Below are 10,962 nucleotides of genomic sequence, written 5' to 3' on the forward strand. Positions count from 1 at the left end.
TGGAGCACTTAAAGAAAATTCCAGATTATATATGGGTTGGCCAAAAAATTCGTTCGGGTTTTTCCATACGATGCTATGGAAACATCTTATATGGATATACGGGTCAGATTGTGTCTTTTTAAAAATTATTTATTTATTTATTTATTTGGCTGTGTCAGGTCTTAGTTGCTGCATGTGAGATCTTTGTTGCAGCATGCAGGATCTTCAGCTGAGGCATGCAAACTGTTAGTTGTGGCATGTGGGATCTAGTTCCCTGACCAGGGATCGAATCCTGGGCCCTCTGCATTGGGAGCATGGAGTCTTAGCCACTGGACCACCAGGGAAGCCCCCAGATTGTGTCTTTGATAGATAAGGACTTTTTGCTTTATTTTAATGTTAATCTCTTAATGTCATCTAATTCCTCATGCATGTTCAAATTCCTCCGTTCCAAAAAGGTCTTTTACAGTTGGTTTGTTTGACTCAGCATTCAAAGTCCGCTGTGCATTTGGTTTATATGGCTTTCAAGTCTGTTTTCATCTATCATAGTCCCACTCCACCTCCTTTTTTATGTCATTTATTTGTTGATAAAAACAGGGTATTTGTCCTATAGAATTTCCCACAAACAGGATTTGCTGATTACCTCTTCATGGTGTCATCTCACTTGTTCCTCTAGCCCTGTATTTCCCATAAATTGGTAGTTATATCTAGAACCCTAATTAGATTTAGGTTAAATTATTTTGGAAAACCTGCATAGGTGGCACTATGTAGCTCCTGGTGCATCATGACAGGAGGCACACTGTGTTTGATTGTTTCACTTTTTTTTAAGAATTGGCTTTTTATTATTTTTTATTTTACTTATTTATTTTTGGCTATGTTGGGTCTTTGCTGCTGCGTGAGGGCTTGCTCTAGTTGCGGCGAGTGGGGGCTACTCTTCGTTGCGGTGCGTGTGCTTCTCATTAAGGTGGCTTCTTTTTTTGCGGTATGTGGGCCTCTCACTGTTGTGGTCTCTCCCGTTGCAGAGCACAGGCTCCAGACGCACAGGCTCAGCGGCCATGGCTCACGGGCCCAGCCGCTACGCGGCATGTGGTATCTTCCTGGACTGGGGCACGAACCCGTGTCCCCTGCATCGGTAGGCGGACTCTCAATCACTGCGCCACCAGGGAAGCCCACGGTGGCTTCTCTTGTTGCTGAGCACGGGCTCTAGGAGCGCGGGCTTCAGTAGTTGTGGCACGAGGGTTCAGTAGTTGTGGCTCATGGGTTCTAGAGTGCCCGCTCAGCAGTTGTGGCACATGGGCTTCGTTGTTCCGTGGCATGTGGGATCTTCCCGAACCAGGGCTCAAACCCATGTCCCCTGCATTAGCAGGCAGATTCTTAACCACTGTGCCACCAGGGAAGTCCCTGATTGTTTCACTTTGATGTTAAATTCATCCGTTACTGAATTAGGGAGTGCAAAATGGCAATTTCCTTCTAATCTGTCATTCCTTCTCCATTTATTAGCTGGAATTAATCTAACAGAAACTTTTCTTCATTAACTACTTGATTGAAATGCAGTTGATGTACCCTCAAGGTGACTGATGAGGGGTGTGTATATGTGGGATTATGAAATTATGGAAGTTTCTGTATTCCATGTGCTTCAATATACAGTCATTATTATTTATTATTTTTGATGCTGAAATTATTCGATCTTTAGCCAATGTCCCTTCAAACTGCCTCCCATGATCTTTTAAAAATTCCTCAGGTAGTTGTTGACAACTTCCTTACTTTATGGTTCAATAGATCTCCTAGGTTCAACTTGAACGTTTCCTGCCCTAGAGCGGGAATCATTCTTTTCTCCAGGGAGCCCTGGTTCCTTTTTGTGAGAGATGGTATTTATAGAGCAAAGTTTGGTCACTAAAGGTGCTTATTGCTACTGGATTCTCATTTCTTCAGAAGACAGAGCTGGAAAATACGTGTTATTTTTTTTAAAAAGTAAGCCCTGAGTTCATATTGATATTTCCAATTCAATTTTAAAATTATAAGATTTTTAACTAAACTTAAACAAATTTTAATCTCTGGCTGCTTTTACAACTCGTTCTTTGTCTTTAGTATTCTCCACTTTCCTTCCAAGCATCTAGGGGTGGATTTCTTTTTATTTATCATGCTTGATATTATGCTGTGCATCCATCCTGTATCTGTGTATTCATATACTTCATCAGTTCTGGAATACTCTTCCTCTATCTCTTCATATATTGCTTCTCCTATAGTCTCTCTATAATGCCCTTCTGGGATTTCAGTTAGACAACTGAATATATACTCTATATTATTTTTACATAATATTCTTTTTCATATTCTTTTCCATTATGGTTTATCACAGGATATTGAATATAGTTCTCTGTGTGGTATTATTTATTGATGGAAAAACTGAAGGAAGATTAAATTCCACCACTGGGGAATGTTTAACTAAATTATTATATGTACATAAAATGAATATTATGAAGTCATTTACATGGTATTGATAAAGTTTTAAAAATAGTGTACAAAATTATCTTAAATAATTTTTTTTAAAAGGGCTTCAAATGCTTGGCTTATTTATTTATTTATTTTTGGCTGTGTTGGGTCTTCATTTCTGTGCGAGGGCTTTCTCTAGTTGTGGCAAGCGGGGGCCACTCTTCATCGCGGTGCGTGGACCTCTCACTATTGCAGCCTCTCTTGTTGCGGACCACAGGCTCCAGATGCGCAGGCTCAGTAATTGTGGCTCATGGGCCCAGTTGCTCTGTGGCATGTGGGATCTTCCCAGACCAGGGCTCGAACGCGTGTCCCCTGCATTAGCAGGCAGATTCTCAACCACTGCGCCACCAGGGAAGCCCTATATTAAATAATTTTAAGCAAAAAAATCAATATATCAGTTATATACACACTTATCTCAATTATATATAAATTATGCACAGAAATAAAAGTGTGATCCACTTTTGGAAAAATAGACAAGAAAGATAGACAAGAAAGATAAGAAAAATAGACAAGATTGTGGTCCTTGCAACACAATAGAGCAGTGAAAAATAAATGCAATATAGCTACACAAATCAACACGAACAAATCTCATGACCATGAAAAAGCAAATCTCATGACCATGAAAAAGCAAACTACAGAAAAATACATGCAGTATGATTTTATAGAAAAGTCAAGACTAAATGAAACAACATATTGCTTAGAAGTGGGTACCAGTTTGGACCATGTGGAATTGCTTAATACATATGTGGTAAAACTATAAGGAAAAGTGAAGTGAAAATTCAAAACACCTTAATGTCGTTGGGAATGAAAGGTCTGGGATCTGGGAAGGGCAGCAGGGATTTCAAAAGTTCTGGTTTATTAACTGGGTGGTGGATCCACTGATGTTTGCTTTGTTTTTATTCCTTGTATTTTAAACATATGTAATAAATATTCTTCTATAATTATTCAGTATTTAATAAGACCATATATTTAAAAGAATAAAAGGAAATATATCACAGTGATATTCATTACTGCATCTGGGCATTTTGATTATGTGTGATTTTCTTCCCCTCTTCTATATTTTTATATGTCATTAAAATTTTATACAGCAAGAATGTATTACTTTTATGGTCAGAAAAAAATCTCCTAGTTAAGTTGGAAAGTTGGCAGGAAAAAGAAGACTGTTTTTAGAAATGAGCCTCATGGACTTCCCTGCCAGTCCAGTGGTTAAGATTCCGGGCTTCCAATGCAGGGGACAGGGGTTCAATCCCTGGTCAGGGAACTAAGATATCACATGCCATGAGGCACAACCAAAAATAAATATATAAATAAAAATTTTAAAGTTAAAAAAAAAGAGAAATGAGTCTTCTATTGGAATGTTAAAAAAACCCCGAAAATTTAGGTGCGATGTTTTACTGTCCCTCATGCATAAGAAGAAAACAACATGTATTTTTGTTTTTTGCATGATGGCAATAATATGTACCTCACAAGATTATTGCAATGTTCTCAAAGTGATGACACTTAGAGAATGTTACACAGTATTCTACAAGTATTAATTACTGTGAAAAATGAATTAGAAAGACTAAGCATAAAATTGCTCATATAGAATTTTTATTTATTTATTTATTTTTTGCGGTACGCGGGCCTCTCACTGCTGTGGCCTCTCCCATTGCGGAGCGCAGGCTCCGGACGCGCAGGCTCAGTGGCCACGGTTCACGGGCTCAGCTGCTCCGCGGCATGTAGGATCTTCCCGGACCGGGGCATGAACCCATGTCCCCTGCATCGGCAGGCAGATTCTCAACCACTGCACCACCAGGGAAGCCCTGTTCATATAGAATTTATAAAGCATTCTCTAACAGTAAAACTTGGGAGATTTTACAAATGTTAACAAGATAAGTATAATATCTTTCTCTAGAGATTTAAAAGTAATTTATTATGGACAATTTCAAACATGCCTGAAAAATGGGGGAGAACAGTTTAATGAATTGCTATATATCTATTACCCAGATTCAACAATTATCAAAATTTTGTCAAACTTGCTTCATCTTTTCCCCTTGTGTGTGTGTTGATGAAGTATTTGGAAACAAAATTTAGACTTAATGCATCTCTAAAATATGTGAACTTTTTCTTTCATAGACATAATGCCATTATCACATTTAACAAAATTAACAATAATTCCTTGGTATTCTCTAATATCAGGTCATATTCAAATTTCCCCAATTTTCTCAGAAATGTCTTTTCATAGTTGGTCTGTTTGCATTAGGATCCACATACTACATTTAGTAATTGTGTCTTATAAATTTTTCTTAGTCTAGGGCCATCTCTCCTTTTTTTCTTTGTTGTTTGTTTTTCTCGTGACAGTGACATGTTGAAAAAATTGGATCAGTTGTCCTGTGGAATGTCCCAATTTTTGTTTTTATCTCTGACCTTCCTTGTGGTGTGGTATCGTTTAATTTTTTTTTTTTTCTGTCCTGTGTTGCTGTAAACTGGAAATCAGCTCTGAAGGCTTGATCAGCTTTGGGTTCTTGTTTTGTTGAGACCACTTTGTACAGTGGGCTGTGTACTATATATTGCATCACATCAACATGCTCATATTGTCCATTTGTTCCATGTTCACTGTTTTCTCACTTTAACAATTCCATTTTTCTTTTCTAGAAGCACTAATTTTTTCTATGCTATTTTGTCCTTTTTAAAAAATTGTATCTATGTATTTATTTTTTTGGCTGCACTGGGTCCTCGTTGCTGCGTGCAGACTTTCTCTAGTTGCAGCAAGCGGGGGCTACTCTTCGTTGCGGTGCGCGGGCTTCTCATCGCGTTGGCTTCTCTTTTTGCGGAGCACGGGCTCTAGGCAGAGCGGGCTCAGTCGTTGTGGGCTCGGTAGTTGTGGCACGTGGGGCCCAGAGCTCGCGGGCTCCAGTAGTTGTGACGCATGGGCTCAGTAGCTGCAGCTCATGGGGTCTAGAGCTTGGCCTCAGTAGTTGTGTTGCACGGGCTTAGCTGCCCCTCGGCATGTGGGATCTTCCCAGACCAGGGATCAAACCCGTGTCCCCTGCATTGGCAGGCGGATTTTTAACCACTGGACCACCAGGGAAGTCCTATTTTGTCCTTTTAAATAGTCTCTTTTCTCTTGCTCATTTGTGATTCCATCTCTTATTTCCTTAAACACTTCATACATAGGAGTTTCCATTATGTAGCTGATAATTCCACTCTAATTGAGAATCTACATCTGTTGTTTGTTGTTTCTGCTGACTGCCACTCTTCGTGGTTTGCGTGGTACTCTTTGACTGTTTAGGTGAATAGGGATGCTTTCCTCCAGAAAGGGGCTGGTTTTGCTTCCAGGAGAAACTGTGGGCACCAGGGCATGGAAACACCTTGGTTCCCTTATAGAGTCCTGGCCTTGATGTTGATCCCCAGGCTCAGGTGCCCACCTGCTTCAGTCCTGCAGATTGATCGAGGGCTGCTGTTGGCATTTGGCTCAGGCAGCCCTGACTTGAATTCCTATCATTTACCTTTCTGGTTTCAGCTTAAGGTTTTTGTTTCTTTGTATTTTGTTTGGTTTTGTTTTTCTTTTCTTTTTTGAGATTTTTCTTGTTTTTAGTGAGCTCAGAAAAATTTCACATTTTATGTAACCTCTAGTTGTTTTGTAGTGGGAGGGCCCTTCATAAGTATCTAGTAAGCCACACTCTTGCAAGGAAGTGGGAGCTGACAGCACAGTTTGTAGAATTAAAATGTGGAAACAACCTGAATTGCATCAGTAGGGTGACAATTTAATGAATTATGGAACATTGCTACAATGGAACACTATGGAATAGTTTAAATCAAGAAGAGATGGGGACTTGGCAGTCCAGTGGTTAAGACTTCAGCTTCCAATGCAAGGGGTACGGATTCGATCCCTGGTCGGGGAGCTAAGATCCCACATGCCTCATGGCCAAAACACCAAAGCATAAAGCAGAAGCAATATTGTAACAAATTCAATAAAGACTTTAAAAATGGTCCACATCAAAAAAAATCTTAAAAAAAATAGAAGAGATGGATCTACCAACAATTCCACTCCTGGGAATATGTCTGAAGAAAACAAAATTTGAAAAGATATATGCACCCCAGTGTTCATAGCAGCATTATTTACAATAGCCAAGACATGGAAACAACCTAGGTGTCTATCAACTGATGAATGGGTAATGAGATGTGAGATAATATATATATGGAATATTACTCAGCCATAAAAAAAGAATTAAATTTTGCCATTTGCAACAAAATGGATGGACATAAGTCAGAAATAGAAAGACAAATATTCTTATGTTATCATTTATATATGGAATCTAAAAAATAAAACAGACGAGTGAATATAACAAAACAGAAACAGACTCACAGGTATAGAGAACAAACTAGTGGTTACCAGTGGGGAGAGGGGAGGGGAGAGGGGCAAGATAGGGGTATGGGATTAAGAGGTACAAATTACTATGTACAAAATAAGCTACAAAGATATGTCATATAGCACAGGGAATATAGCCAATATTTTACAATAACTTTAAATGGAGTATAATCTATAAAAATTTTGAGTCACTATGTTGTACACCTGAAACTTACATAATATTGTAAATCAACTATACCTCAATAAAAAAAGAGATGGATTTATGCATAATGACTGGAAAATCTCTTATGCATGTTGTTAATGAAAAAGCAATGTGGCATTATCCAATTTATATACTAGAAAAAGTCCAAGTCAATCTATATGGAGGTAAATAACTTAAAAAAGCCCTTGCAGAAGCCACAGCAGTCTGTTAATAAAAATTACCTCTGGGGCAAGAAGAGGCAGGGGTGGAGGCTAAGGCTGAATTTTACCCTTTATATCAGTATGGTTTTGATTTCTTTTTTCTTTTGGAATAATAGAATGTACTTACATAGTATTTGTGTAAATTCCCTTTTAAAAAGGAAGTTTTCTGCTGTGTCAATTGCCTCAGAGAGGCCAAGGAAGGACTGCAAAGTATCTACTGAATTTGGCAACTTGGAGGCTACTGGTAACTTCAGGACGAGCTGTGGGTGAGGTGGACTCCAGACGGCAGGGGTGGCGGGTGGGTGGGGCGGGGAGGCAGGAAGCGCATCTGTGAAAGAGTGAGACAGGCAAGGAAGCCACCATATAGGAGCAGAGTAAGTAAAGGTTCTAATAGGTTCTAATAGGATGGAGCCTGAGAGGAAAGACAGCAGGCCGAACAGGAGTGAGGGGCAAGGTGTGGTCCTAAACAGGCAAACAAGGAACGAGAAACTGGAAGTCTGAAGGATTAGAAACAGGCTGGGAAGGGTAGATGGCTCAGTATGATTTGTTGTGGAAGCTGTGAATATTATTCAAGGATGTTACTGGCTCGTTTCTCTGAGTGTATGTGCTTATGTGTGATGGTCGGGGACTGATGGTGTTGGTGCCTGATCAAAGGACCCTTTCAGAGCAGGATTGGGTTTTTGGTTTTTTTTTTTTTTGGCTGTGCTGCGTGGCATGCAGACTCTTGGTTCTCAGACCAGTGATGGAACCCATGCCCCCTGCAGTGGAAGCACAGAGTCCTAACCATTGGACTTCCAGGGAATTCCTTCCTAGCAGGATTGTTGAAGTTGGGTGGTAGACCTTGTTTGGGGCAGGTGCAGTGGAAGTTTGAGGGGTCAGGTTGAGAGTGATGCTCCTTGGAGCATCCAATAGGAGGGAATGAGGAAGGAAAGCACCTAATACTATACCTGGCACATAGTAGATACTCAGTGAACACTGGTTGTCAAGGGATAGAAGCCTCAATAAGATTGAAGAGCAAGCATTGAGAGACTAAGGGTACAAAAGTTGGAGGGGTAGCAGGTTGGTGTCAGAAAGTGGGATATTGAGAGGCTAGGGTTTCAACAGGGGTTTGGTGTTGGCCGTGACAATATTTTAGCTATGGCTTGATGGAATGGGGTGGAAGATAAGGTCTTTTGAAGAAATCACAGGATAGTGAGGGTTTTTGAATGCTGGGAGATCTTAAAATTTGGAGTGCCCTCCTTTGCCTACCAGGGTCTCAGATGTCCAGGCTGTGGTCTCCGATCTCCCTACTCACTGGTCTTTGATTGTACATTCTCTGCCTGTGCCTTCACTCAGCCTCTTCAGTTAACTTCCTGGCTGAGTGGGAACCTGCCTGAGCCCCTGGGTACCCCAAGCAATGACAACAGCCCAGTTGTGCTCTTCCATATGCCTCAGGATCTGCTGTCACCTGACTCATGGATCTTCAGCCTGTGCAGGAGCTTGTCCTCAAGTCCTGAGCATGCTGTGAGGATGTGAACACATCTATTTGCCCACTCAGAGAGAAAAGGAACATCACAGTTAGAAAGATTATGTATTTTACAATTGTTCAGACGCTATTGATTTCCAAAACTTTTTTATAAGCACCATTTTTTCTACCCCTCACATTATCCCAGGAAGTTAAACTAATATAGGAAATGTGAGCAGAGGGAGTCTGGTGGTGGGGACAGGGCATGGCACATGACCATGGAGACATAACAGGCCAGGTTCTGAGCCTTAGATTTGCTGAACCAGACACTTGAATTTTGTGAGGTCCCCAAAGTGAGCATTCTCACCAGGACTGATTCACACTGGCCAAATTGATAAGGGATTAATGTACAAACCAGATTTAGAATTTTACTTACAGTAAGGAGTATATTTTTCAAAATATACTCCTGTATCTATACAAAATGCCTCCTCTATTTATATTCCTTCCCCAGAGGATTGCATCCAGACTCATGGCTTGAAAAACCACCTATGCCCTGATGACTCAAATATGTATCTCTAGCCCCAGTCTCTCCCCTTACTTGTCTATCCAACTGTCTAGTTTACCTCTCCTTCGAATTGACTAATAGACATCTCATGGCTGCCCCAGTTCCTGCCAAGATGGGAATTCACTTGAGCAGCTGGCTCCCTCCCTGAGCTGAACACAGGAGGAATTATAGAGAGAAATATGAAATCCTGGAAATAGCAACAAAGAAGAAACCACTGGGGAGCTAAACAGCTACTTAGAATTGGACTGTGTGTTTGTGGTTTTGTGTGTGTGGGTGGAGGGTAGTTACAGTCCAAGGCAAGGGTAGCTGTAACCATAAGGATAAAAGAAAAGTGACTGACTTTTTAAAATTCATTTTTTGCTTTTTTTCCATTATAGTTTATTACAAGATATTGAATCTAGTTCCCTGTGCTATACAGTAAATCCTTGTTTTTAATTTTATTTATGGTAATGTGCGGTTTAATCCCATACTCCCAATTTATCCCTCTCCCCCTTCCCCTTTGGTAACCATAAGTTTGTTTTCTTTCTTTTTAATCTTTTTTTTATTAATTTTTATTGGCGTATAGTTGCTTTACAATGTTGTGTTAGTTTCTGCTGTACAGCAAAGTGAATCAGCTATACGTATACATATATCTCTTTTTTGGATTTCCTTCCCATCTGGGTCACCACAGAGCACTGGGTAGAGCTCCCTGTGCTACACAGTAGGATCTCATTAGTTATCTATTTTACACACAGTGCTGTATCTATGTCAATCCCAATCTCCCAATTCATCCCACCCCCCATAAGTTTGTTTTCTATGTTTGTGAGTCTGTTTCTGTTTTGTAAATAAGTCCATTTGTACTATTTTTTAGATTCCACATATAAGTGATATGATATTTGTCTTTGTCTGACTTACTTCATTTAATATGATAATCTCTAGGTCCATCCATGTTGCTGCAAATGGCATTATTTCACTCTTTTCCATTGTGTGTGTGTGTATATCTATATCTATATCTATATCTATCTATCTATCTATCTATCTATCACATCTTCTTTACCCATTCATCTGTTGATGGACACTAAGTTTGCTTCCATGTCTCGGCCATTGTAAATAGTGCCGTTATGAACATTGGGGCGCATGTATCTTTTCAAATTAGAGCTTTTGTCTTTTCTGGATATATGCCTAGGAGTGGGATTGCTGGATCATATGGTAACTCTATTCTTAGTTTTTAAAGGAACCTCCATACTGTTTTTCACAGTGGCTGCACCAATTTACATTTCCACCAACAGTGTAGGAGGGCTCCCTTTTCTCCACACCCCCTCCAGCATTTATTATTTGTAGACTTTTTGATGATGCCATTCTGACTGGTGTGAGGTAATACCTCATTGTAGTTTTATGTGCATTTCTCTAATAATTAGTGATGTTGAGCATATGAGTTTTGGCCATCTGTATGTCTTCTTTGGAGAAATGTCTGTTTAGGTCTTCTGCCCATTTTTTGATTGGGTTGTTTGGTTTTTTGTTACTGAGTTGTATGAGCTATTTGTATATTTTGGAAATAAAGCCCTTGTTGGTCACATCATTTGCGAATATTTTCTCCTGGTCCGTAGGTTGTCTTTTCATTTTGTTTATGGTTTCCTTTGCTGTGAAAAAGCTTATAAGTTTGATTAGGTCCCATTTGTTTATTTTTGCCTTTATTTCTATTGCCGTGGGAGACTGACCTAAGAAAACATTGCTATGATTTATGTCAGAGAATGT

Source organism: Stenella coeruleoalba (assembly GCF_951394435.1).
Source record: "Stenella coeruleoalba genome assembly, chromosome: 13".
In the NCBI taxonomy this organism is placed as follows: Eukaryota; Metazoa; Chordata; class Mammalia; order Artiodactyla; family Delphinidae; genus Stenella; species Stenella coeruleoalba.